This window comes from Podarcis gaigeae (genome assembly GCF_964106915.1).
Source record: "Podarcis gaigeae genome assembly, chromosome: 6".
Classification (NCBI taxonomy): domain Eukaryota; kingdom Metazoa; phylum Chordata; class Lepidosauria; order Squamata; family Lacertidae; genus Podarcis; species Podarcis gaigeae.
Genome location: NC_139682.1, coordinates 67,808,992 through 67,831,302, shown reverse-complemented (window position 1 = coordinate 67,831,302; position 22,311 = coordinate 67,808,992). Strand labels below are relative to the sequence as shown.

The 22,311-nt window shown below is 43.4% G+C and overlaps 1 protein-coding gene across 27 annotated transcripts in view; it reads right to left on the bottom strand.

Annotated features, from left to right (window-relative positions):
* The window catches only part of ADGRL2 (adhesion G protein-coupled receptor L2), a 353,211-nt gene that overhangs the window by 192,017 nt on the left and 138,883 nt on the right, over positions 1-22,311 (bottom strand). For 18 of the 27 annotated variants that reach the window (XM_083743191.1, XM_083743178.1, XM_083743179.1 and 15 more), the window contains exon 1: positions 10,314-12,418. The exons of 2 other annotated variants lie outside the window; for them this stretch is intronic. The gene's annotated coding sequence lies outside the window, so the exon portion shown is untranslated. Of the gene's footprint in view, positions 1-9,545; positions 9,930-10,313; positions 12,524-22,311 lie in introns of those variants that run through there. 7 more of the 27 variants (XM_083743183.1, XM_083743195.1, XM_083743196.1 and 4 more) reach the window with 3 other exon arrangements.

Genomic DNA, 22,311 nt, shown 5'->3' with positions numbered 1-22,311 from the left:
AATCTTCAAACGATGTGGCCTTGAAGGCTTCAGGCAAAGTGAGTGCTGAGAGAAGGAACACAACATCCAAACTACACAAGTAAATACATTTAATAAAATTTCTTTAGAGAGAGAGAGAAATCAGACTATTTCACTGCTTTCTTGCAAATGTAAGCAAAAAACAGAAATGGCGAGTCCCTCTGTAATAACTCTGATTTCCTCCCCTCTCCTTTCCTGTTGTCTATCAACAAGAGTTTCCAACCTTTCCTTTCTGAAGATGAGCAAGATCATATTCAGTAAGTACACATGACAAAATTAGAACCCAGTTATTCCATCCACGTATGCTAATATAGCTACACTGATTTCAAAAGACATCGGTCAAGTCCAAATATGCACCTGCACTCAGCACAAAGCAAATCAGGTCTTGTCAGTCAGCAAGGAATATTTCATCAGCAGCTAAATGCAATCACAATTATAGCTGAGCCCTCCAGACTACACATATTGGAACAGAAATACCTCTTGCAAGGAGTGGGGAGAGGGTTGTTTGGGGACCCATTTTATTTACCCAGATCAGAGAGAGTCTGGGTCGTTAACTTGCAGTGTGGCTGCAAGGTCCTTTCATGCTCTCCTGGCCAAAGAAAGGAGGGAAGGAATCTCGCATTAAGCTATGACACGGCAAAAACAATGCCTGACTCACGCCAACAATCATGTTCCATCATGAAATCTGGCTCATGAGCTTGCCAAAGAAGATGCCACCCAGCAATATTTTAAATGGAAAGATGCAAGAGCTGAACAAGCTTGGCAGAGTTGCCTTCTCTTTCTTAATATCTCACACATGTACAGGTTCTTAGGGTATGCACTATGCATGGGTGGAAGGAGATGACAGAAATTGATGGCATGCCAGTGGGAAATGTAATGATTTTAGGTGCTGGCTGTTTCTTCTTTTGTGCTACATGCTCAGGTGATTAATTTGGAAAAGCAAAACAAAGCAAAATGACTTCTGGGACCTGGAGCTTCCTGAAAGACACCCTATGTCTGGTAGTCCTATGGCCTATTGCCAGAAGTGTGGGGTGAGCTATGATTATTTAGAGGGGGAAAAACTATGAACACTGCTCCTCTTCCAAAGCACTAGGGCCTAGGGCCGTGTCCTAGAGGTCTTAGTTGCTGGACTTAGCCCAGAGGGAGGTCTGTTTCCAATTAAACCTTGCTCCCATCAAACCAAAGTTTCATCCCAGTTTCAACTCTCCATATACCTTACCAGCAACTAAGTAGAAATCTCAGAATTCTTTCAAAAACAAAAACAAAACAGTCATCCATTTCCCCAGCAGCAAAGAACAATTTTGGCAGTAATGGAAGTGAAAGTATTCCGCCGTCTAGAAGCAGAGCAATAATCATTCCGAGGTGTTGACTCATATGAAAAAATATCTACAGCAGACGCAACACACAGTTAAAAGAAAGAATAAAAGCACCTATTTAAATATGGGGATGAATTTTGCATCAAGGGAACAAATCAAATGGTAAAAAAATAAAGTATCAACTGGTAAAGCATAACTGATTGTTCAAAATTGTTATGAATTCTCCAAACTAAGAACATGCAGACAACTAAGTTTGCTATCCTATACCCACTTAGGATATTATTTCTGAAATACACTGATTTGCACAATAGATCTTATTCAAAACTTTTGCAACTCAAGCAATATAGGTATAGTATTTTTTTTATTCAAAATAACAAATTTTAGAACCCACAAAAATGTGAATCCAGTATCAAAATAGCAGAATGTGTTCCCCCTTGGCTTAGAATCATTTCCTAATTTCTACATCCAAATGCCATGCATTTCTCTCCTGAACATGGCCAAAATTATTTAAAATATTGGAGTTTAGAACCAATATTTATATTCAAACCGTATTACTATCCTTCGGCCTTACTGTTTTGAGAAAAGCAGCATCTGACAGTGTTTACTACTCCTTTTCATTCACACAAAATGAAGCAAGAGGTAGCAAGCCTCAATTGCTGGGGTATCCTACAGTAGTTTTACGCCATTTATGCCCCAAAATCTCCTAGAAAAATTCTTGAAATGGACAAAAACATTTATATATAATTAGAAAGTAATGTAAAGCATGCTAAACACTAGTCAAGCAGAATGAGAATCTGCTTGATATACTGGAATTATAACTCAAATTAATTCTCTTTTTAAAATAAAAACTGGTGATTGTGGGCAAAACATGAAAACTACAGTGCAAGGAGATGTAGTTTCTTGTACATCTCCTTCCCTCTTGCAAAAATAAGGAACATTGTAAAGTGTTTTGTACACTAAAAGTGCTATATGTAGCTACTAAAAAGAGGTTACAAAAACATTTAGCTACATTATGTCTTTAAAAATTAGAACTTCACTTCCTTTTGTATCCATGTACCCAAATACAAAATAACAAAAAACGAGCATTGTTTCTTCAGAGGTCGCATGCATGTCTAATTGATGGCTTTCCCTTTCTTAAAAAACATTGTAATACTTACAGTGGGGAGACTGGATCCATTTCCTATGATCAGTGTCAAATATTTTACAGGGAAAAGTCACAATTCACGCATCGCATTTGACACTTGTGTGTGTGTGTGTGTGTGTGTGTGTGTTTCACTACCCAGGTTTGTACCAACTACAAAATGTGCTTAAATAAGCTGTCCAGAGCAAATGCAATTCAGAACCAACATGCAATCATTTAAATGCCCTAGTATATTTTAATGTTTATAAGGTTCTCATTCTAGGCTGTTAGCCAACAAGAGGTCCCCTTTTCTCCCTCAGCACACGTTCTGTTGTCAGGCTATGATTAATTCTGTGCTCTGTAGAGGGAGACATTACATCCGGGCTAAAACATACCTAAATTTTACCCTGAGGCAGAGGTCTGGTTTAAACATCTCCATTCAAAGTGGCATTTGTCTTCCCCTTTTCAGTCACTTTATTCAGAAATTCTAGCATGATGACTTTGTGACCTACAAACGGCCCACCGGTTTAAACTGTTATATTGCCTGCCCCTTGTAGCTGGCTGTTTTAGAGACTCAAGATAGCAAGATTGTGTGTGCATCAGGAAAGTACACAGAGGCAGATGTTCAACAAATAAAAAAGACAAATTCTAGCTTTCTGTACAAAAGGCAGAGGCAATGTTTTCAAACTACAGTATTACAACACAGAGAGCCTACAGAATTATGCAATCATTTTAAAAACAGAAAAATATCACTAACACATCATCATACATATATTTTATTTTTAAAAAGGTGAACCATTGTATCTTAAGTGAATTTTTCTGCACTGGAGACATGAAATGGATGCTATTACTGTCACCCTACAAAGTAATGTACTTTTCTATATTTGGTCTTCATTCTTGCATGAAACACCTACTGAGGTTTTCATATTTTTTCCATTACAAAATCAAGGAAGATATGCAGGTAAAAAACAAAAAATGGGTGGCGTGACCATTTTCCATACTCAATGCAATCCTATACACGTCTATGACAAATATATACATTTACGTGGAAGCAAGCCCTACTGAGTTCAATGGGGCTTATCTGTCAGAGTGTATAGGATTGTAGCGTATATTCCATTTCTTTTGGAAAGTTAATGCTCTATTAGTTGACTTATCCACTTGCGCTCCTGCACAGAGAAAAGCAACAACCACCTACGGTAGAAAAATGTAGCAAAATTACATGCTATTGCATATAGATTACACTATATTCTTGGTGCATTAAGAGCACAATCCTATGTATGTTGACTCAGAAGTAAGTCCTACTGTGCTCACAATGAGGCTAACTTCCATGTAAGTCTGCAGTCTCTATATGGCCACTTTTGATAATGCTAGGGAATTCACACATTGCTGGCAAGATGCTACTTAACAAGGTAATCTCATTTCTGTGGTTTTTCAGTATAATTGATTTTCCCTCTTAGCTGCTCTGATAATTGAGCAAAATTATACAACCGTGGTGGGATTTTACTTACCAGCGCACAACACATAAAATCTTCTACAAAGATGAAATATACTACTTCATAAAACTTCATTTTTGTTGTAATTAAACAAATTGTATTTAAGTTTGGCTTGTGCTGCCAAAGCAATCAATAGCATTCATTTTTTATTTATTTATTTATTTATTTAGCAGCAGGCTGCACTTTTATCTGCAGGTGTCAGACCCTCTGTTTACTTTTAGTCAAGACTACAATGTTCTTGACTAGTGTGCCTTTCTGAATAAAATTTAGGGCGGAAAATAACAGGCTTCTGTACAGTTGGAAGCATTTAACGCCTGACAAATACCACAAGGGAGGAAAAATAATAGCACATGCAAATTATATATTGCTTCTTTGACCCATAAAATGCTCCGTTTAAGATAATGAGCCACAACCTTGTCTGCACTATAATTCCAGAGTCTGATCAACAATGTTTTTCCTTAAAAGACTCAACTGATAGGTTTAAGTGCATCAGGTTGTCGCTTATCTTTTAGTACTTGTTAAGGAATGTGTGTGTGTGGTGTGTGAGTAATAGAGAGAGGGAGAGAACTTCAGCAGTCACCACTAAAAATAAAAATAATGATAGGAAGCAATGAATTGCCATGTAACTAAACTGATATAAAAATGATCAGCTTCGACAGACAATGTTTATGTAGGATAATTCTTCAGAAAGGAAATGAACTAATATTTTAACTGATCAAGAGGACATAACAGATAAACTCTTCTTATTAACTCCCAATTATCATCAGCTCCATCTGCCTGGAAGTTCCATTACAATGACATTTATCCTATTTTTCAACGATCAGAAAAAAAATTAAGCATGTATATTCAAGAGTGCACATGTGCTCCTGGGAAACCGAAAAGCTTACGCCTCTCTCTTCAAACATGTAGCATCAAATCTTCAAAATAATAATAGAAAACAGTTCTGTGTAATGTGACATGTATAAGTAGCATGACTAATGATAATTCCGCTAAATTTCCTATGAAAAATAACGGACTTGTTTCTGCTCCTACGCACGAATTAAAAATTACAGTTGGGTTTAACTATTGCTTCCCATCTTTCATTTGGAAAAGTCATTAGCAGTTTTAGCAACTTATTTTTAACTGCCATCTTGCAGACACCCAAAACAAAATAACCCCCAACTCCTGAGACTTCACTATAACAAAAAGGGCACCCCCCCACACACAAAGACAGAACCCACAAACAGCCATTTGACACTACATTCAATTAAAGTCTGGTTTCTATGGAAAATCCATGTTGTTTAAAGGGAAAAAGGGCTTTTTAAATCCCAGGGAGCGGGGTTGGTTATTTTAAACAAAAACAAAACAGTAATTTCAGTGTAATTTCTTTTGCAATGCACACACCTTCTTCTGAAAGGTAACTTGTTCCAGTGTTAACTATATAGTTTCCCCAAAATTATACTTGCATGAAATGTTTTACCAGGAAGTGCAATATATCCTTAAAGGGGGGGGGGAGGAATTATGCCTGTCAAATTCTTCTACATTATTTGTTCATGTCAATTATGCTATGTAAAACAGACAAAACAGATGAAAATAGTGACATGCCAGTTTGCAGTATTTTAAGTATGAATTGCACTATTATATGTGGTTTCCTGACTGGATCTTACCCCATCTTAGTAACTTCCATTGCTGATATGTTGTCACTGAAAGCTGTAAGGGACAAATGAAACATGGCGGCAGCTTCTGAAGTGTTCAAATTATGGACTAACCGCTAAGCAAACTTTGCTTTTTTAATGCTCTCCTCTTGCTCATTTTAAGGAAGGAAAACACCCAGAAGCCTGGTGTTAATGTCTCTGCTGATTGTGAAAATTGCTGCAATAAAAACTCCAACTGCTTGCCTTAAATTAAGACTTCCAAGACTACATGCAACATCTATATCTTTGCATTGGTTTTTATAACATTTGGAAGCTTGGCTGCTTTCTTTGATGTTGGCCCATTAATGAATAGGGGAGCCAAATGTGGCAGCGAGAAAAAAATAACTGTTTATTGGAATATCTCAAGTCAAAACCTGCTTTAATTGGTTTGTGCTACCCCACGTTGATTCAATATCCTGATTTCTCCAGCTCTAGCTGCCAGAGCAACTGAATATCTATGTTCAGTTGCTGTTGCCAACACATAGTGACCCACTGTGATTGAAAATGGCAGCTGAAGCACGGCTGTAGCACATTAATTTCTGTCTAAGTGGTCCAATTTTGTCTTGTGAATTGCTGAAAGTCTTCCTTCTGTGGCATTTTTATAGAAATTTGTCGAATTTCGAGATCACCGTCATTTAAACTGAAGTGCAACATTTCCAAGACAATTTTTAGATTATCTCTAATGGCTGTACTTCCTTTACAGCATGTAATGTACTTTCTTTACAGCACTCTATGTCCAAAGCAGACTAGTTAAAAGTAACTTAAGTGTCGTAATGACAACTGCATCAATATGTTCCATTTATACCACCAAAAGGTACTGCTATAAGCAACTGAAGGCATTAAGAGTAAATAAACTGGTGAAAATCACCTCAGTGTAATGACACCCCATTTGAGGACTGTTAAAAGAACTCCATCCACAAAATCCTGAACTGCTCTTCACTATTTAAAATTAGCAAATGTCTTTAAAAAACAAAACAAAACCCTGCACAATTCATTGTTTTCTTCAAGGCTTCCAAGCAGCCCAGCTTCTTAGTGATATTAAACTAAAAATAGACTATTATGCATAGCAAAACAATTCTCCTGCTTTAACAACCTATTTTTCCCACCCAAAACTAACCACTGGAGCCATGGAAATAAAGTTACAATATCAGTAGAACAGATACATATGATTTAAAGAAGAAGAAGAAGAGCAACCAAGAGGTATTAGAATACACTGGGAAAGTTCATTTTGTTTAGCTTGATAAAAGAGACCTACCAAACTTCACCGCTCCCCCACAACCTCTGAACAATCTACTGTTTGGAAAGCAGCCCAATTTACTGAAGGAGTGCTGCATTCTGCTTGGCTACTGGTCTGCCAGATTACAAATATTGATTTTTAAAAAAATAATGAAAGAGGCATATCTCTTTGCAAACAGGGAAAAAAACAGGAGTAGCTAATGAATCAAAAATTACGTAAATATGGCAGCAACATAAACTGACTTAAAATGCAATGATGAATATTCTGCAACTACACTGCCAGGACCAGTCCTTGCCACAGCTATTTAAAGAATATGCATTAACACTACTTCTACTGAGGAGGACAACAATAGCAACAAAAGATACAGCACATGATTGTAGATAACCTATGCAAAACTGACTGGAGGCTTTAAATATATATATATATCCAGGAAGGCATTTTAATTATTCTCTTATTATTCTTTGGAAAGGAACCATAACAAGTAAATAGAATGTTAAAATCTGTAACACACCCTATGGAATAAAAAAGATCTGCCATTCCTGTATTATGTATGAGAAGAAACGTGTGCTTTCTTCAAAGGTTTGCAACTGAGTGGTCTTTTCTTTCAAAGATTCATTTGTAGGGTTTTTTTTTGAAGTAATTAGAAGTTCTTTTCCATTCAGGCCCCCTAATGAAATAATGTGCAGGCCATACCCAAAGTGTGAGTCCAAAAGAAAAGGCCTTGCAAATCCCACTAACAGAAAGGATAGGAGACACCAGAAACTATGAAACAGTGGCTGCCACGGGAAAAAAAAGGTCACCCTTTTTTCCCTTAGAACAAACCATTAATCAATAGAATATAATTGTTTGGCTGTTTGCAAGAGCCTGCAGCATACAGACTATGTTCTTCGCTGGCATAATTACAAAACAGTAAAAGTTCAGAAACATAACCCAAGCCCACCTCCCCCTTTTACCCCTTTACAATCCCCCCACTGCCCTTTGGGCCTCTGCTTTGGAAGCAAATGGAAGACAGGCTGAAGTTTTCTCAATTGAGCTGAAAGCTAAGAAACCTTTGATATGCTAATAGCCCCCTTCAAACGGTAAGAATTCACACTTGCATTAATTCAAACAATTTGTGCAGAATGATGTGAAATGGCACCTCTTTTAGTGACAGGCAACAAAAGGGAGGGAATCAGAGTGTCTGAAGAAACCAAACAACAGAACATTTGTTCTGCAGAATGCTCTAAGAACATGTTCTTAAGGGGAAGATAAACAACACACACCTGAAGCCCAAGATGAAGATTGGTTTGCCAAAGTAACTGTGCCCAAAACCCACCACCACCAGATTTATAAGAGGCTATTATTAATCACAAAGCAAAAATCCAGAGTCTTTTACACGGTATCGTCAACACACAAACACACACCACCTTATGGAAGAAATCCCTCACACCTTGAGTCTAAGAGAAGGCGGCTTTTCAGGCTACCAGAACTGTATCCAAACACTCCTCCCACTTAGAGCCCCCCCCCCAAATGCTACAATAAATCACAACTTTAGCTTACACTTTTCAAAAGCATCTTCCAACACGCCACTTGTCCCCAGGTGGTCCTAAATACCTAACAAGTAAAAATGGAGCACAGGTTCTCCTTTTTATCCCTCCCCTCAAGAGCCACAACTGCAAAGGATTATAATTCATTACTATTTGCAAGTCTCTTGCAAGGTGTGTGTTTGTGGGGGGGGGGGTGCTAGTCAGGGTACTCCTCCATCCTTGTGCTTTAGTGAAAATAAAAGTGCAACAAGTCATTATTTACTTAAAGGGCTGCAACTTTTCCTCTCAGCGGGCCACTTGAATTCATGAAGACGACTTGGTAGGGGCCTGCTACACACACACACACACACACACACACACACACACACACTGAGAGAGAGCCAGATGAATGAAATGAGCCACCAGGCTTTCTACTCTAAAAGCACCCAGAGTGAGGCGGCTGCCTGGCTGGTCACACACATAGCAAAGAATGCTGGAGCAAAGGGAAGAAAGAAGAGAAAAGCTTGCTCCAATAACAGGATCCAGATGGCTCTTGCTTTTAGCCAGAGACTTGCAAGCCTTCTTTGGAGGTTATTCACACACACACCCAACCCTAAGAGAAGTAGGATTCCTAAAGAAACCCCTCTCCCACTCCACAAATCCACACTAGTTTCTTTCCATGGGAGAAATAAAGAGCTGCAAAACAGGAGACAATGTGTACCCCCCCCACCCCAAACACACTTCCAGTGCCAGGTCACTTTACACCCACAAGTCTGGGCACACTCGCTGGTAAAGAAAGTCCTCTGGAATCCCAATAAAAATGCCCTTCGAGTTAAGTATTAAGTATGGCTTGAGCACTTGCTGCAATCCCACCTTGCACACTTTATTTCTTTTCAAGGGGGAGCCGAAGGCCAGTCAAATCAATACCAGAGCAACAGTCTTTCTTGAGGATCGGGCAAAGTTTAGCAAGCCGGGAGAGGTTTCTCTGCCTTCCCCCCACCCACTCGTCCAGCATTTGAGCTGCTGGCGGTTCCTAAAGGAGCTTACATGCCACGCGGGGGTTTCGCGTGGCGAATGAACTGCGTGGCGAGCGGCCGGGGGGTGGGGCGGGTAGGGAGAATAGGCTGGAAGAGGGGGAACCCCGCGCGAAAGTGTCCTGCAACAGCCCGGCGGACGGACTGACCTCTCGCCAAATTCCCGGGAGGAGCGCAGGTCCGCCCCGCTGCGCGCGGCGCAAGGGGGAAATCCTCGCGCGCGCTCTCGCTGGATCTGATCACAGGCCCGCACAGCCCTCGGGAAAAACTGCCAGCCGGACTCTCAGCCTTTCAAGAGGCCAAGGCCCTCCAGGATCGCCACCCCAGAGCCTGCGCCGCTTCACATGTGACTACGCTCTCAGGTCACCTTCTTTCCCACCCTCCACTTGCCCGGGAAAGACCTCAGCTTCGGAGTTGAACCCTCATCCGATCTGCCTTTGCCCAGGGAGGAAGATCTAGGAAGTAAAAGGACCATCGCGAGCCTCCCCCATGCCTGAGTGTTGACCACCCCACGCCTCTCCTTTCCCATATACATTCATATTCACACACACACACTTTGGTTTATGCGGCGCGCAGAGCTCTATTTTTTTTCCAGGTGATGGAAGATTGGGGGGGGGGCGGTTTATCAGAATGCATAGGACGGAAAACAGTTCGATACAGATTTAATGGAGGAGTTCCCTTCCCATAGCCGGAAAAGGGGGTTAGGGCTGAGGCTCTACAGTGCATTTCTCCCGCACCCCCCCCCCCGACGCACATACACACACACACACGCCTCTCCTGCGAAGTAAGCAGTCCCCTTGCATGCAAATGGCTTGCAAAAGGGGGCGATCGAAGTAAGCGAACAGGTCCTGAAAGTGGGAAAGAAGCATCTCACCCACGAATAATCCGCACACACCGAGAGGGAGGGAGACGCTTACCTTTGGGTTCGCAGCCAAAGCCGGGCCGGGCTTCCTCTTGCATCTGGGGGTGCCCCGGGAAAGGGGGTACAGGGGGAGCCCCTTTCTGATCACAAGGTGGCGGTTGCTGTTGTTTGTTGTTTAAAGGCGATGTTTTGGCCCGGGGGGGGGGGGCGCCAGCAAACACAAAAGCCAGAAGGGGAAGGAGGTGGAGGGTCGCCGGGCAAGTCAAGGAAAAAGAGCTGGGCTAGGTAGAAGAAGCGAAGAAAGGCGAGGAAAGCAGCTGGCTTCGCAGCTCGCTGGGCTGGGACAAAACGCACACCAGGAGGCTGCTCGTCTCCCTTCCGTCCAAGCAAAAAAAAAAGAGAGCCCAGGCAGCCGAAGGGGCTCGGCGAGAGGTTAAGTCAACATTTCCCCCCACACACTCCAGGTCCCAACGCGCGCGGCTCCTTCCCCAAAACACGCACGCACTCCTTTAAATAAATGTTTGGGGTGGGGGGAGGAGAGCGAGGAAGGAGGGAGGTAAAACAAAAGGAAAATCGAAACAATTATTTTGGTCGATCTGAAAGCACCACAACAAAAGAGCGCTAGGTGCAAGCACCGTCTTGGATGTGACCAGCCCTGGAGTCCTCTCTCTTTTCTCTAGGCGACTGGGATGGATGGGGGGGGGGGGGAGAAGGCGACGCCAACAGGAGCAGCCGGAATCAACTCAATTGTTCGGCGGGGAGGCGAAGTGGGGAGAAGGCGCTGCGATTGCAAAGCACAGGCACACGCGCGCGAGAGGGGAAATCGGAAAGAAAAGCCCCCTTTCTCTCCGTCGTCCTCGTCGGCCTCATTTACATCTCCCTGGATGACATCCTGGCCTCTGGCAGGATCCAGTTCCAGCCCTTCTTCAAGCTTCGCTTTTTTCCCTCTCCTCCTTGCCTCTCCTCTCTCCTCGACGCTGCTGCTGCCGCCGCCACCGCTGCCCCGTGAACGGAGATCAAGAGCAAAGCTGGTCGCTCAAAGCAATGGGGAGAGAAAGGAAGAGAGACAGAGAGGGAAAGGAGGGCGGGGGGCGAGTGAAATCGCCCTTAAAAGAAAAAAAGAAAAATCCCAGTGAATTGTATTGCCAGCTCCCTTTCGTCCATGCACCTCTCTGAGTGTGTGACTGGGGATTGCGAAGTCCTGACACGGACTCTCCACTAGCTCTGAACTGGAGCCACCTCCAGCCTCCACCTCTTCCTCCAATCTCCACCCCCTCTCTTTCTCTCTCTTCTCCCCACCCCTGGGCTCAGCTAATCATATAAACATATTATCATGTATAGAAGCGGCGGCAGCCAAAAATATGGGGGGAACATATATATATTCTCCTCTTCCCCACCACCCCGCTTCTTGTGTCTCCCCGCCGCCGCCGCCACCCGCCCGAGCTGGTGGAAGGGGAGGGGGGCTTCTGGCAAATAAAAGCAGATTAGAGACAGCTAAGTACCAAACGTGAAGGAGATAATCTAAAGGCTCGATCTGCCACCACTGGCCATTTTCCACTCCATTTGAGCTGCTTGCGGCTGCACAGCTTTGGGGAGGAGAGGAGGAGGGATGGGGGGAGGTGGGCTGGGGAGAGAAAGAGAAAGAAGCGGCGCGGGGGTGTGGGTGGGTGTTCGTGCAAAAGCTTTGGGCTCGATCTGGCGGCGACAGGGAGCGCTGGATCACTTCAGCCGGCGGTGGCTGGGAGCTGTGGGGCAGCCCCGCAGCGAGAGCAGGAGGCTCGGCTGCATCTCGGGGTCCCCACTGGGTGCTGTCCGCCCACTGGCAGAGAGGGCCTCCTCGCCAGCCCCTCCGCGGCGCCGCAGACGAGCAGGCAGCTTCGCCTCGCCGCTCGTTCCGGGGGAAGGCTTTGGCGGCCGGCTTCCCCTCTCGGCGCGCTGGGCAGGGCAGGCGGCGGCGAGCTGCAGACCCGCGCAAAGTTTCGTCGCCGGCTTTTTGCCTTTCTCCCAAACCCTCTCCCTGTCTGCCTCTTCCCTTTCTCCTTTGTGTGCGTAAAAAGCTGCTCGCGCCTAGCGCCGCCGACTCGGGAGAGCAAAACGCAGGAGGGCCACCGCCACCACACACTGGGCGGGTGCGAGAGCCAAGCAGCAAGTGCGACTCTCCAAGTGGAGGAGGAGGAAGAAGAAGAAGAAGGCGAAGGAGGCAGTTGTGAGGGGGGACGGCGGCGCAGGGAAGCCGCCGAAGTTGAACTTCCGAGGGTCTGGCGGGGACTGAGGGGGGAGGGCGCAGGCGCGCGCGCACAAGACGGAGAAATGCAAACCCAACTCCGTCCGCCATTCTTCACCGTCTTCACGCGCCTCCCAACAATTCAGTCGACTTTGCGGGGCGTGGGATCAACTCGCAGCGACCCAGGGCAAAGGGAACTGGAAAACTGTAAACTAAATAAACAAAAATGACCAGATAAACCCCTTCCCCATATGCCGGGGGGGGGGGGTGTCTTTCTTTCTTTCATTTCTTCTTTAAAAGTGTTTGGCTCTCATTTGTTTGCTCCGAAATCCCTTCCCCGCGCCCGCTTCCTTCTCCATTTTCCCTGTTCCCAGGGCAGCAGGGCGACAAGAAAACCGAGAAACAACGCTTGGGAACCGTATCGAAAGAAGGGTGCGAAACTGCCCGTGACCCTCTGAGGCGCAGAAGGGAAGCTCTTCTACTTGCTCTTTCCCCTCCGTGAAAATTCCCTCAAACTGCGGGGAAGGGTTTCTCTCCCGCCTGCCCACTTCCCCTCCGTTCACTTTCCAAAAGGAAAAGAAAAAAGTGCTGTTCTTTTGTCTGGAATCCGAGGGCTTTCGGAAATTCTCGTGCCAGGGTTCGCTCACTCGTTATGAGCATTTGATGGATCTCCCTGCCTGGCAGCTGTGGGGAAGGTTACACTGTGGCAGGACTCCTCTTTCGGCCCCATTCAAAGATGCAGTTTGAGGGGAAATGGAGAGGGATCCTGTAAACGTTACATCATAACCTATCCCTCCTAAAGGATAACAGCTCTGGATATCAGAGCAGGAAATGCTCCTTTCCTAGCATTCACAAATTGCAAGGGGTTATATTGTCCCCTTGGTTTTTAATAAGTACTGGTACTCTATTATAATACCCGCAAAGGTTCTTGAGGCATGTCCTCTCTTTTATGCAAACAACAATCTTGTGAGGTAGACACACCCAGTGAGCATGACTGCTGAAGAGGGATTTTGAAACCAAGTCCTCCTTGCCCAACACTGTCCACTACAACTGTCCATAACATTAGCACCTCACATCGAATGTAACTGATCCATAGAAAGGACTGTATGAACTAAAAACAATTTTAAAAGCCCACTGTCCACTACAATACACACACACACCACAATTAAATGAGAATCCTTTGGGCTGCTTAGATTTTTGCTTTGTTACATAACTCATAGTGTATTTGCCTGTTTTTAAGACTACAGTGGTTTGGCTTATTCCGGTTATACCTGAAGGCCCTGTACTTTTATAGCTTCACACACACTTAGGGCTCATCCACACTTTGGTTTGGTCCATGACATCTAAGCATAGTCTAGTAGGTTTTTCTTTTGTCCTGCTGCTTTCCCTGAGAAAACCTGCCACTCACTGCTGAATTGGAGCAAGTTTGTTCCAATTCAGCGGTAGACAGTGAGTTTTCCTGGGGAAAGCAGTGGAACCAAAGAAAAAATAACGACTATAGGACAAAGGGAAGCCTGGATAAATGTACATAGAGTTGAGTGTACAGCACTGTTTGACAAATTTGATGCTTAATTTCCATCCAGAAATTGAGCACACACATAAACATTATCAATATAATTATGGTTTGGTTAATGTTAGCTTCTTATTTTGTCCACTTTGTACCCATGCAGGATTTCTTAGAGTGTTATCTAAGTTCCTGTACATAAGTTATAAGTGGGTGCCCTGTGCAAACAGTTGGGGAGGCTGGGGATCCGAACCTCTCCCCAACCCCACCTCTTCACCAAACCTGACACCCATGTGTTCAATATCACATCTTCACTGAATACACCCTATTCTGAATCTGATCACACATTGCCCAGGGGTCAGCTGCACATTTGGCACCCCCATGACAGTGGCAGAGCTTCATGCTCCGGCACCGGGGGACGGAGAGCAGGCGGGGGGGGGGCTGGCACACGTCCCGGGGGCAGGACACCCTGCCCACAGGGGCGTGGCACGCGTGCTGCAAAGGCATGGCTCGTGTCCTGGGGCGGGGTGCGCCGCCTGCAGTGGTGTGGCGCCCAGCGCAGGTGGGGGATCAGCTGAGATGGCACCCCAATGGGATTGCGCTGCCGGGGGCAGTGCACTCCCCCTGCACTCCTCTTCCTCCGCCAGTGTCCTGTGAATCGGGGCATACATGTGTAGGACTTTTGGCAGAGAGGACCATCATTATTATGTAGGAGCACAGAGCTAGAGTCAGCAGGCACATTCCCAACCTCACAGATGCGGGCTAAACATTTCAGGCCACAGAGCTCAAGTCTTCCAAAGAATGGTGTTATTTTCATGCTGGTTCTGTTCTAGGTTTTTGTACAGCTGTCCCAGGGGGGAAATATTTGGGTATAGGAGGGGAAGAAAGACTTGGGGGAATCTTCAGAAGAAAATGATGGGGAATCATTTGCAACTTTATCCAGCAACACCAAGAAGAAGAAGAAGATGAAGAGGAGGAGTATGAAAATTTCAGTCACTGGCATATTATGAAGCATAACTTTATCTACTATGTCAGAACTTATAGTCATTACTGTTGGAAGGGGGTGTGGTCAGATTGGGTCATACTTTCACCTTTGGTGAGAATGCACAAGCGTAAAGAAGTTTGGGAACATGGTTGCTGATTACCGACAGAAATTTAGCCACATTGAATCTCAGATAACTCCCAAAACTATGCTTCTTCGTCATTTCAAAGCTAATGAACCTGGATTCGGGCAGAAAATACCTCCTTAAGCAACTGTATGCAACTGCAGAGTTGTGTATAGCACATAATTGGAAGTCTCCAAAGCAACCACCTACACAGCAGTAGATTGCTAAAATTTGGGAGACTGTCATTATGTAGAAATTTAACCAGCAAGTACAGCAAGCAAATAAACCTTTTTTAAAACAAATAATAATAATAGGAGTAATTTTTAAAAAGCTATTATGGCTCCATGGCTTCCATTTATTTCCACTGTGGTAGACCTTCATCTTCTGATCAGTTCAACTCAAGTCCATATATTTTTTTAAGATTATGAGATATGTAACCTGTGCAATATAATTAGTGAGCCAATTGCTCCATGAGCATGATAAACTAAGAAGAATTATCAGCAAGTTTTATTATTCCTTTAGTGTTCTTTATATGTGTGCATATGTTTAACAGCCTGTATTTTGACTGTGCAAAAAGTGTGCAGTTCTCGTTTTCAGCCACATCTGTACAGTTATATATTATTTGCTACTGCCTTTAAAATCCCACCTTTACTCCAATGAATTCAAGGTGGCACATGGGGCTCTCCATCTCTCCATATTATCTTCACAAAAGCCCTGTGAGGTAGGTTAGGCTGAGAGTTAGTGACTGGCCAAGATCTTACCATGAGCTTCTTAGCTCAATTCGCATTCAGATTCTAGTCTCAATTTAATGTAATATGTAATTCTGGCCTGAGTGGGTATAAATTCTGTACCACAAGATTTCATGTAAGGGAAGATTCATGTTTTGTTTTTGTTTTTTAATATCAGTGGGTCTTAAACAAAAACAAAATTCTGGTCGTGTGAACGTGTAAAAATATTTTGGCTTCAGAGCTGCCTTCAGGGATGGCACCTGTGTGTTAACGCCACGGGTACAAAATAATTGCAGCTCTGAGCACAGGTGATACAACCATATCACAACCACGTCCTGTTTCTTCTGGCCATGCCCTCTTTTTTTCCTCCTGCAGCAATGATTGCAAAAGGCTAAATTGTTGTTTAAAAGCCTCCAGTATTAGCTCTGTTGTGGCACCATTAATTGCCCTAGGGTCATTCTTCTGGAGTGAGTTATTTCAGCTTCAGGACCAGTCCTCCTGTATTAGCTCCATTGTGCCACCACAAATTGCCCTGGGGTCGCTTTCCCTGAGTGAGTTATGCAGTTCACACCAGAAAAATGGGGTTGTTCGATACTCAGAGAAACCTGCAATAAAAGCTTTTTAACAGTGTGAGCCTTCAGAGTTGCAGCCATCTTTCTGCTCTGTTGACACAATTGAGTTTTACTATGTGGAAAAACGGAGCAGCAGTTTTAAAATGAACTTATTTGAAGTAGTTAAGAGGGGGCTTTCCATTCTTCAGGATGTTATCATCCTTGATATTTTCACAGCGTTGAAGTCTTGGGTTTTAAGCATAGTCTGAAGCAGTTTAAGAGGTATTCCATGCTTCAAAGTAACATCCACCATGGAAATTAGGAAAGCGATTTATTCAAGAGTACTGCTTCTTATTGCTGTAAAATACTGCCAGCGATCTTCAGGTGCGTCCTAGCATCCAAATATGTTGACTGTTCCCACATGAACAATGAACCAGTCTCTGAGGGAACTGTTAGAATGAATTTAGACTGAATATCCCATTTTAGGGGTCAACTTAATACCAGATCGAAGTCAGGGCAGTGTCAGAAAGCCAAAGTTGAAGCCACAAGATGTATACATGATATTTGCCAAATGTTTATGTTTTGTAACTGCTACAGTTATAACTTAGCAGCGTCATGTTTGCTTTCTGACTACAAAGGTTCGTTGTCTCCTCTAACTTAAATCCAGAAAGTTCTGAAGCAAAATGGTCTACAGACAGCTCTTACCTTCTATCACTGGATTCTCAATAAGGAAAGCGCTTGTTTGGGAGAAGGAAATCAGCATATTGTCTGGACGTGATAACAGCAGGCACTAGAGGAGGCAGAGGCATGATAAGCATTGTATAAAATTATGTATCATTTGGAGAAAGTAGATAGACATTTTTCTCCATCTCTCAGAGGTGCTTCTTTACATTGAATATGGTTAAACTACCACAAGATCACCACCATCTTGGATGACTTTAAAATGGAGTTAGACAACTTCATGGAAGATAAGGCTATCAATGCTTACACAATTTTTTTGAACTGCAGAATATGTGGCGTTTTCTTGAGCATTCATACTACAAAAAAGAGAGTAATGGCAGCTAAAGGATAGGGAAATAGATACATGGATTATGGAAAGAGTTCCTTAAGATATTTGATGTGGATCATGAAGGGGAGGAAAGGGAGCTCTACAGAGCACAGGCGTTCTCTTACGGCTAGGATGGCTCACACAGGTAAGTTACTGCTTCTAAAAGACCAGCAGGTAATGCCTGCACATTTTAAAGTTCATCTCCAAAATACGGAGACCTAGAAACCTGCTTGTTTCTCACCTTCAGTACAGAACACCAACTCTTGCTAGATGTAAATTGTTCAAAGAACATTATTTGAAAACAATACTCAAGTCAATACTGATTTTCAATAGCATATTTCTCTAGGCTGAAACACTACTAGCTCTGTAGAGATTTCTCAATCAGAGTCTGTATATATGAAATGATGGATCAAATGCATTATGGTACCCATATTATGTAAAAATGTATTCCTGGTTTCTAAAGATAGGTGCTACTGCAGATAAAGAATCTGAAAAGCGAGTTTGCTGATAGAGGGGCAGTTTCTGACCTTTGTGCAGTCAGAGAACGGGAGCAAGACTGGGTCACAAACCTTGCAACAATAAACAGGGATTATTGTGTTTGCTTTTCTTTTGCTAGGATAAAGAAGAGAAATTCCTTCTTATCTATTAGCTGTCAAGAAAGAAAGAAAGAAGGAAAGAAAGAGAGAAAGAAAGAGGCTCAGCTCAGAGTGAAAGTTTTGCCTCAGTAAGGACTGTAGATATTTGCGTTTTCTTTGTTCCACAGACAACATAAGGAATCATTGCTTTAGAAATAATATTTCTGTGCCAAAGGAATTGTGTAATCTAAAAACCAAAACTATAGCTAAAAACACAGCTATAGCTAAACACTGTTAAGTCCTATTAGTGGGAGAGTTAAGCATTTTCAATCACTGCAGCCTAAAAGTGCATGTCTGGGTAGCTGGATTGCTGCACTGCACTTTTGGCTGAAAAACAGAGATATCTATAGAGTTACTTAATGTTGATTAAATCCTAGTTAATGGGATCAGCCCCTTCATGGATCACTGCCTTGCCGTGGCGAAGGGGCTTGAATAACTCAGAGAAGCTATGAGCTATGCCGTGCAGGGCCACCCAAGATGGACAGGTCATAGTGGAGAGTTTTGACCAAACGTGATCCACCTGGAGGAGGAACCGGCAAGCCACTCCAGTATCCCTGCCAAGAAAACTCCATGGACAAAGACAACAAGGCATATAAAAGATATGACGCTGGAAGATGAGCCCCTCAGGTCGGAAGGCGTCCAACATGCTACTGGGGAAGAGCGGAGGGCAAGTACAAGTAGATCCAGAGCTGATGAAGCGGCTGGGCCAAAGCCGAAAGGACGCTCAGTTGCGGATATGCCTGGAAGTGAAAGGAAAGTCCAATGCTGTAAAGAAAAATATTGCATAGGAACCTGGAATGTAAGAACCATGAACCTGGGTAAGTTGGAGGTGGTCAAAAATGAGATGGCAAGAATAAATATTGGCATCCTGGGCATCAGTGAACTAAAATGGACGGGAATGGGCGAATTCAGTTCGGATGACCATCATATCTACTACTGTGGGCAAGAAACCCATAAAAGAAATGGAGTGGCCCTCATAGTCAACAAAAGAGTGGCGAAAGCTGTACTGGGATGCAATCTCAAAAATGATAGAATGATCTCGATACGAATCCAAGGCAGACCTTTTAACATCACAGTAATCCAAGTTTATGCACCAACTACTTGTGCTGAAGAAACTGAAATTGACCAATTCTATGAAGACTTACAAGACCTTATAGAAGTGACACCAAAGAAGGATGTTCTTCTCATTATAGGGGATTGGAATGCTAAAGTAGGGAGTCAAGAGATAAAAGGAACAACTGGCAAGTTTGGCCTTGGAGATCAAAACGAAGCAGGGCAAAGGCTAATAGAGTTCTGTCAAGAGAACAAGCTGGTCATCACAAACACGCTTTTCCAACAACACAAGAGACGACTCTACACATGGACATCACCAGATGGGCAGCATCGAAATCAGATTGATTATATTATCTGCAGCCAAAGATGGAGAAGCTCTATACAGTCAGCAAAAACAAGACCTGGAGCTGACTGTGGCTCAGATCATCAGCTTCCTATAGCAAAATTCAAGCTTAAACTGAAGAAAGTAGGAAAAACCACTGGGCCGGTAAGATGCAATCTAAGTCAAATCCCTTATGAATACACAGTGGAAGTGAGGAACAGGTTTAAGGATTTAGATTTGGTGGACAGAGTGCCTGAAGAACTATGGATGGAGGCTCGTAACATTATACAGGAGGCAGCAACGAAAACCATCCCAATGAAAAGGAAATGCAAGAAAGCAAAGTGGCTGTCCAATGAGGCCTTACAAATAGCGGGGGAGAGAAGGCAAGCAAAATGCGAGGGAGATGGTGAAAGATACAGGAAATTGAATGCAGATTTCCAAAGAATAGCAAGGAGAGACAAGAAGACCTTCTTAAACGAGCAATGCAAAGAAATAGAGGAAAGCAATAGAATGGGAAGAACCAGAGATCTGTTCAAGAAAATTGGAGATATGAAAGGAACATTTCGTACAAAGATTTCCATAATAAAGGACAAAAGTGGAAAGGACCTAACAGAAGCAGAAGACATCAAGAAGAGGTGGCAAGAATACACAGAGGAATTATACCAGAAAGAAATGGATGTCTCATATACCCCAGGTAGTGTGGTTGCTGACCTTGAGCCAGACATCCTGGAAAGTGAAGTCAAATGGGCCTTAGAAAGCACTGCAAATAACAAGGCCAGTGGAAGTGATGGTATTCCAGCTGAACTATTTAAAATTTTAAAAGATGATGCTGTTAAGGTGCTACACTCAATATGCCAGCAAGTTTGGAAAACTCAGCAGTGGCCAGAAGATTGGAGAAGATCAGTCTACATCCCAATCCCAAAGAAGGGCAGTGCCAAAGAATGCTCCAACTACCACACAATTGCACTCATTTCACACGCTAGTAAGGTTATGCTTAAAATTCTACAAGGAAGGCTCAAGCAGTATGTGGACCGAGAACTCCCAGAAGTGCAAGCTGGATTTAGAAGAGGCAGAGGAACCAGAGACCAAATTGCAAACATGCGCTGGATTATGGAGAAAGCTAGAGAGTTCCAGAAAGACATCTACTTCTGCTTCATTGACTATGCAAAAGCCTTTGACTGTGTTGACCACGGCAAACTATGGCAAGTTCTTAAAGAAATGGGAGTGCCAGATCACCTCATCTGTCTCCTGAGAAATCTCTATGTGGGACAAGAAGCTACAGTTAGAACTGGATATGGAACAACTGATTGGTTCAAAATTGGGAAAGGAGTACGACAAGGCTGTATTTTGTCTCCCTGCTTATTTAACTTATATGCAGAATTCATCATGCGAAAGGCTGGGCTGGATGAATCCCTAGCCGGAATTAAGATTGCCGGAAGAAATATCAACAACCTCAGATATGCAGATGACACAACCTTGATGGCAGAAAGTGAGGAGGAATTAAAGAACCTTTTAATGAGGGTGAAAGAGGAGAGCGCAAAATATGGTCTGAAGCTCAACATAAAAAAAACCGAAGATCATGGCCACTGGTCCCATCACCTCCTGGCAAATAGAAGGGGAAGAAATGGAGGTAGTGAGAGATTTTACTTTCTTGGGCTCAATGATCACTGCAGATGGTGACAGCAGCCACAAAATTAAAAGACGCCTGCTTCTTGGGAGAAGGGCAATGACAGGCCTAGACAGCATCTTGAGAAGTAGAGACATCACCTTGCCAACAAAGGTTCGTATAGTTAAAGCTATGGTTTTCCCAGTAGTGATGTATGGAAGTGAGAGCTGGACCATAAAGAAGGCTGATCGCCGAAGAATTGATGCTTTTGAATTATGGTGCTGGAGGAGACTCTTGAGAGTCCCATGGACTGCAAGAAGATCAAACCTCTCCATACTGAAGGAAATCAACCCTGAGTGCTCACTGGAAGGACAGATTGTGAAGCTGAGGCTCCAATACTTTGGCCACCTCATGAGAAGAGAAGACTTCCTGGAGAAGACCCTGATGTTGGGAAAGATGGAGGGCACAAGGAGAAGGGGACGGCAGAGGACGAGATGGTTGGATAGTGTTTTCGAGGTTACCAGCATGAGTTTGACCAAACTGTGGAAGGCAGTGGAGGACAGAGGTGCCTGGCGTTCTCTGGTCCATGGGGTCACGAAGAGTCGGACACGACTAAACGACTAAACAACAACAATGGGATCAGAGCCACAATAGGAAATGAGTCTTGGTATAATGTTTAAAAGTCACTAATTAGATATTTCACTAATTATATATCCCCACAATTTTTGCAATAAGTATACAAATATTTAGCAAAGTTCAAGTGTCATTTCCATCTGATCTCAGTTGCTGATATTGTTTGTGAAGTATATAACCCATTGTTGACATCATCTTGCTCGTGTTTGCAATATGTTATTTGTGTGTGTGAGAGAGAGAGGGAGAAAGAGAGAGAGAGAGGATATTGATCTGGGATAAAATGTTACAGAAAACAATACGCACCAGCCCCACCAAAATAATGGTGAAATATATATATATGACATGATATAATTCTTAACTAAAATACTTCATCCTTACAGCTTGTTATAAAACGGAAAGTGTTATATTTACTTCTCATATTTATTGCTGCCCACTTTTTGTTCCACTTGGACTTGACATTAGAGGTGATTTATATGTTACCCTGGAACTGCTTGCAACTTTTGTTTCTCGCTCACGTTAATTCACACAAGGTGGCCATTCACAGATTTCAGCCTCGGCAATGCCTGTGACCTCTGATGCTCCAAAAATGGATGCCAATCACAGCTGCTGCTTTAGTTTTCCGTGCGCTAAGGGCTGCTCGCAT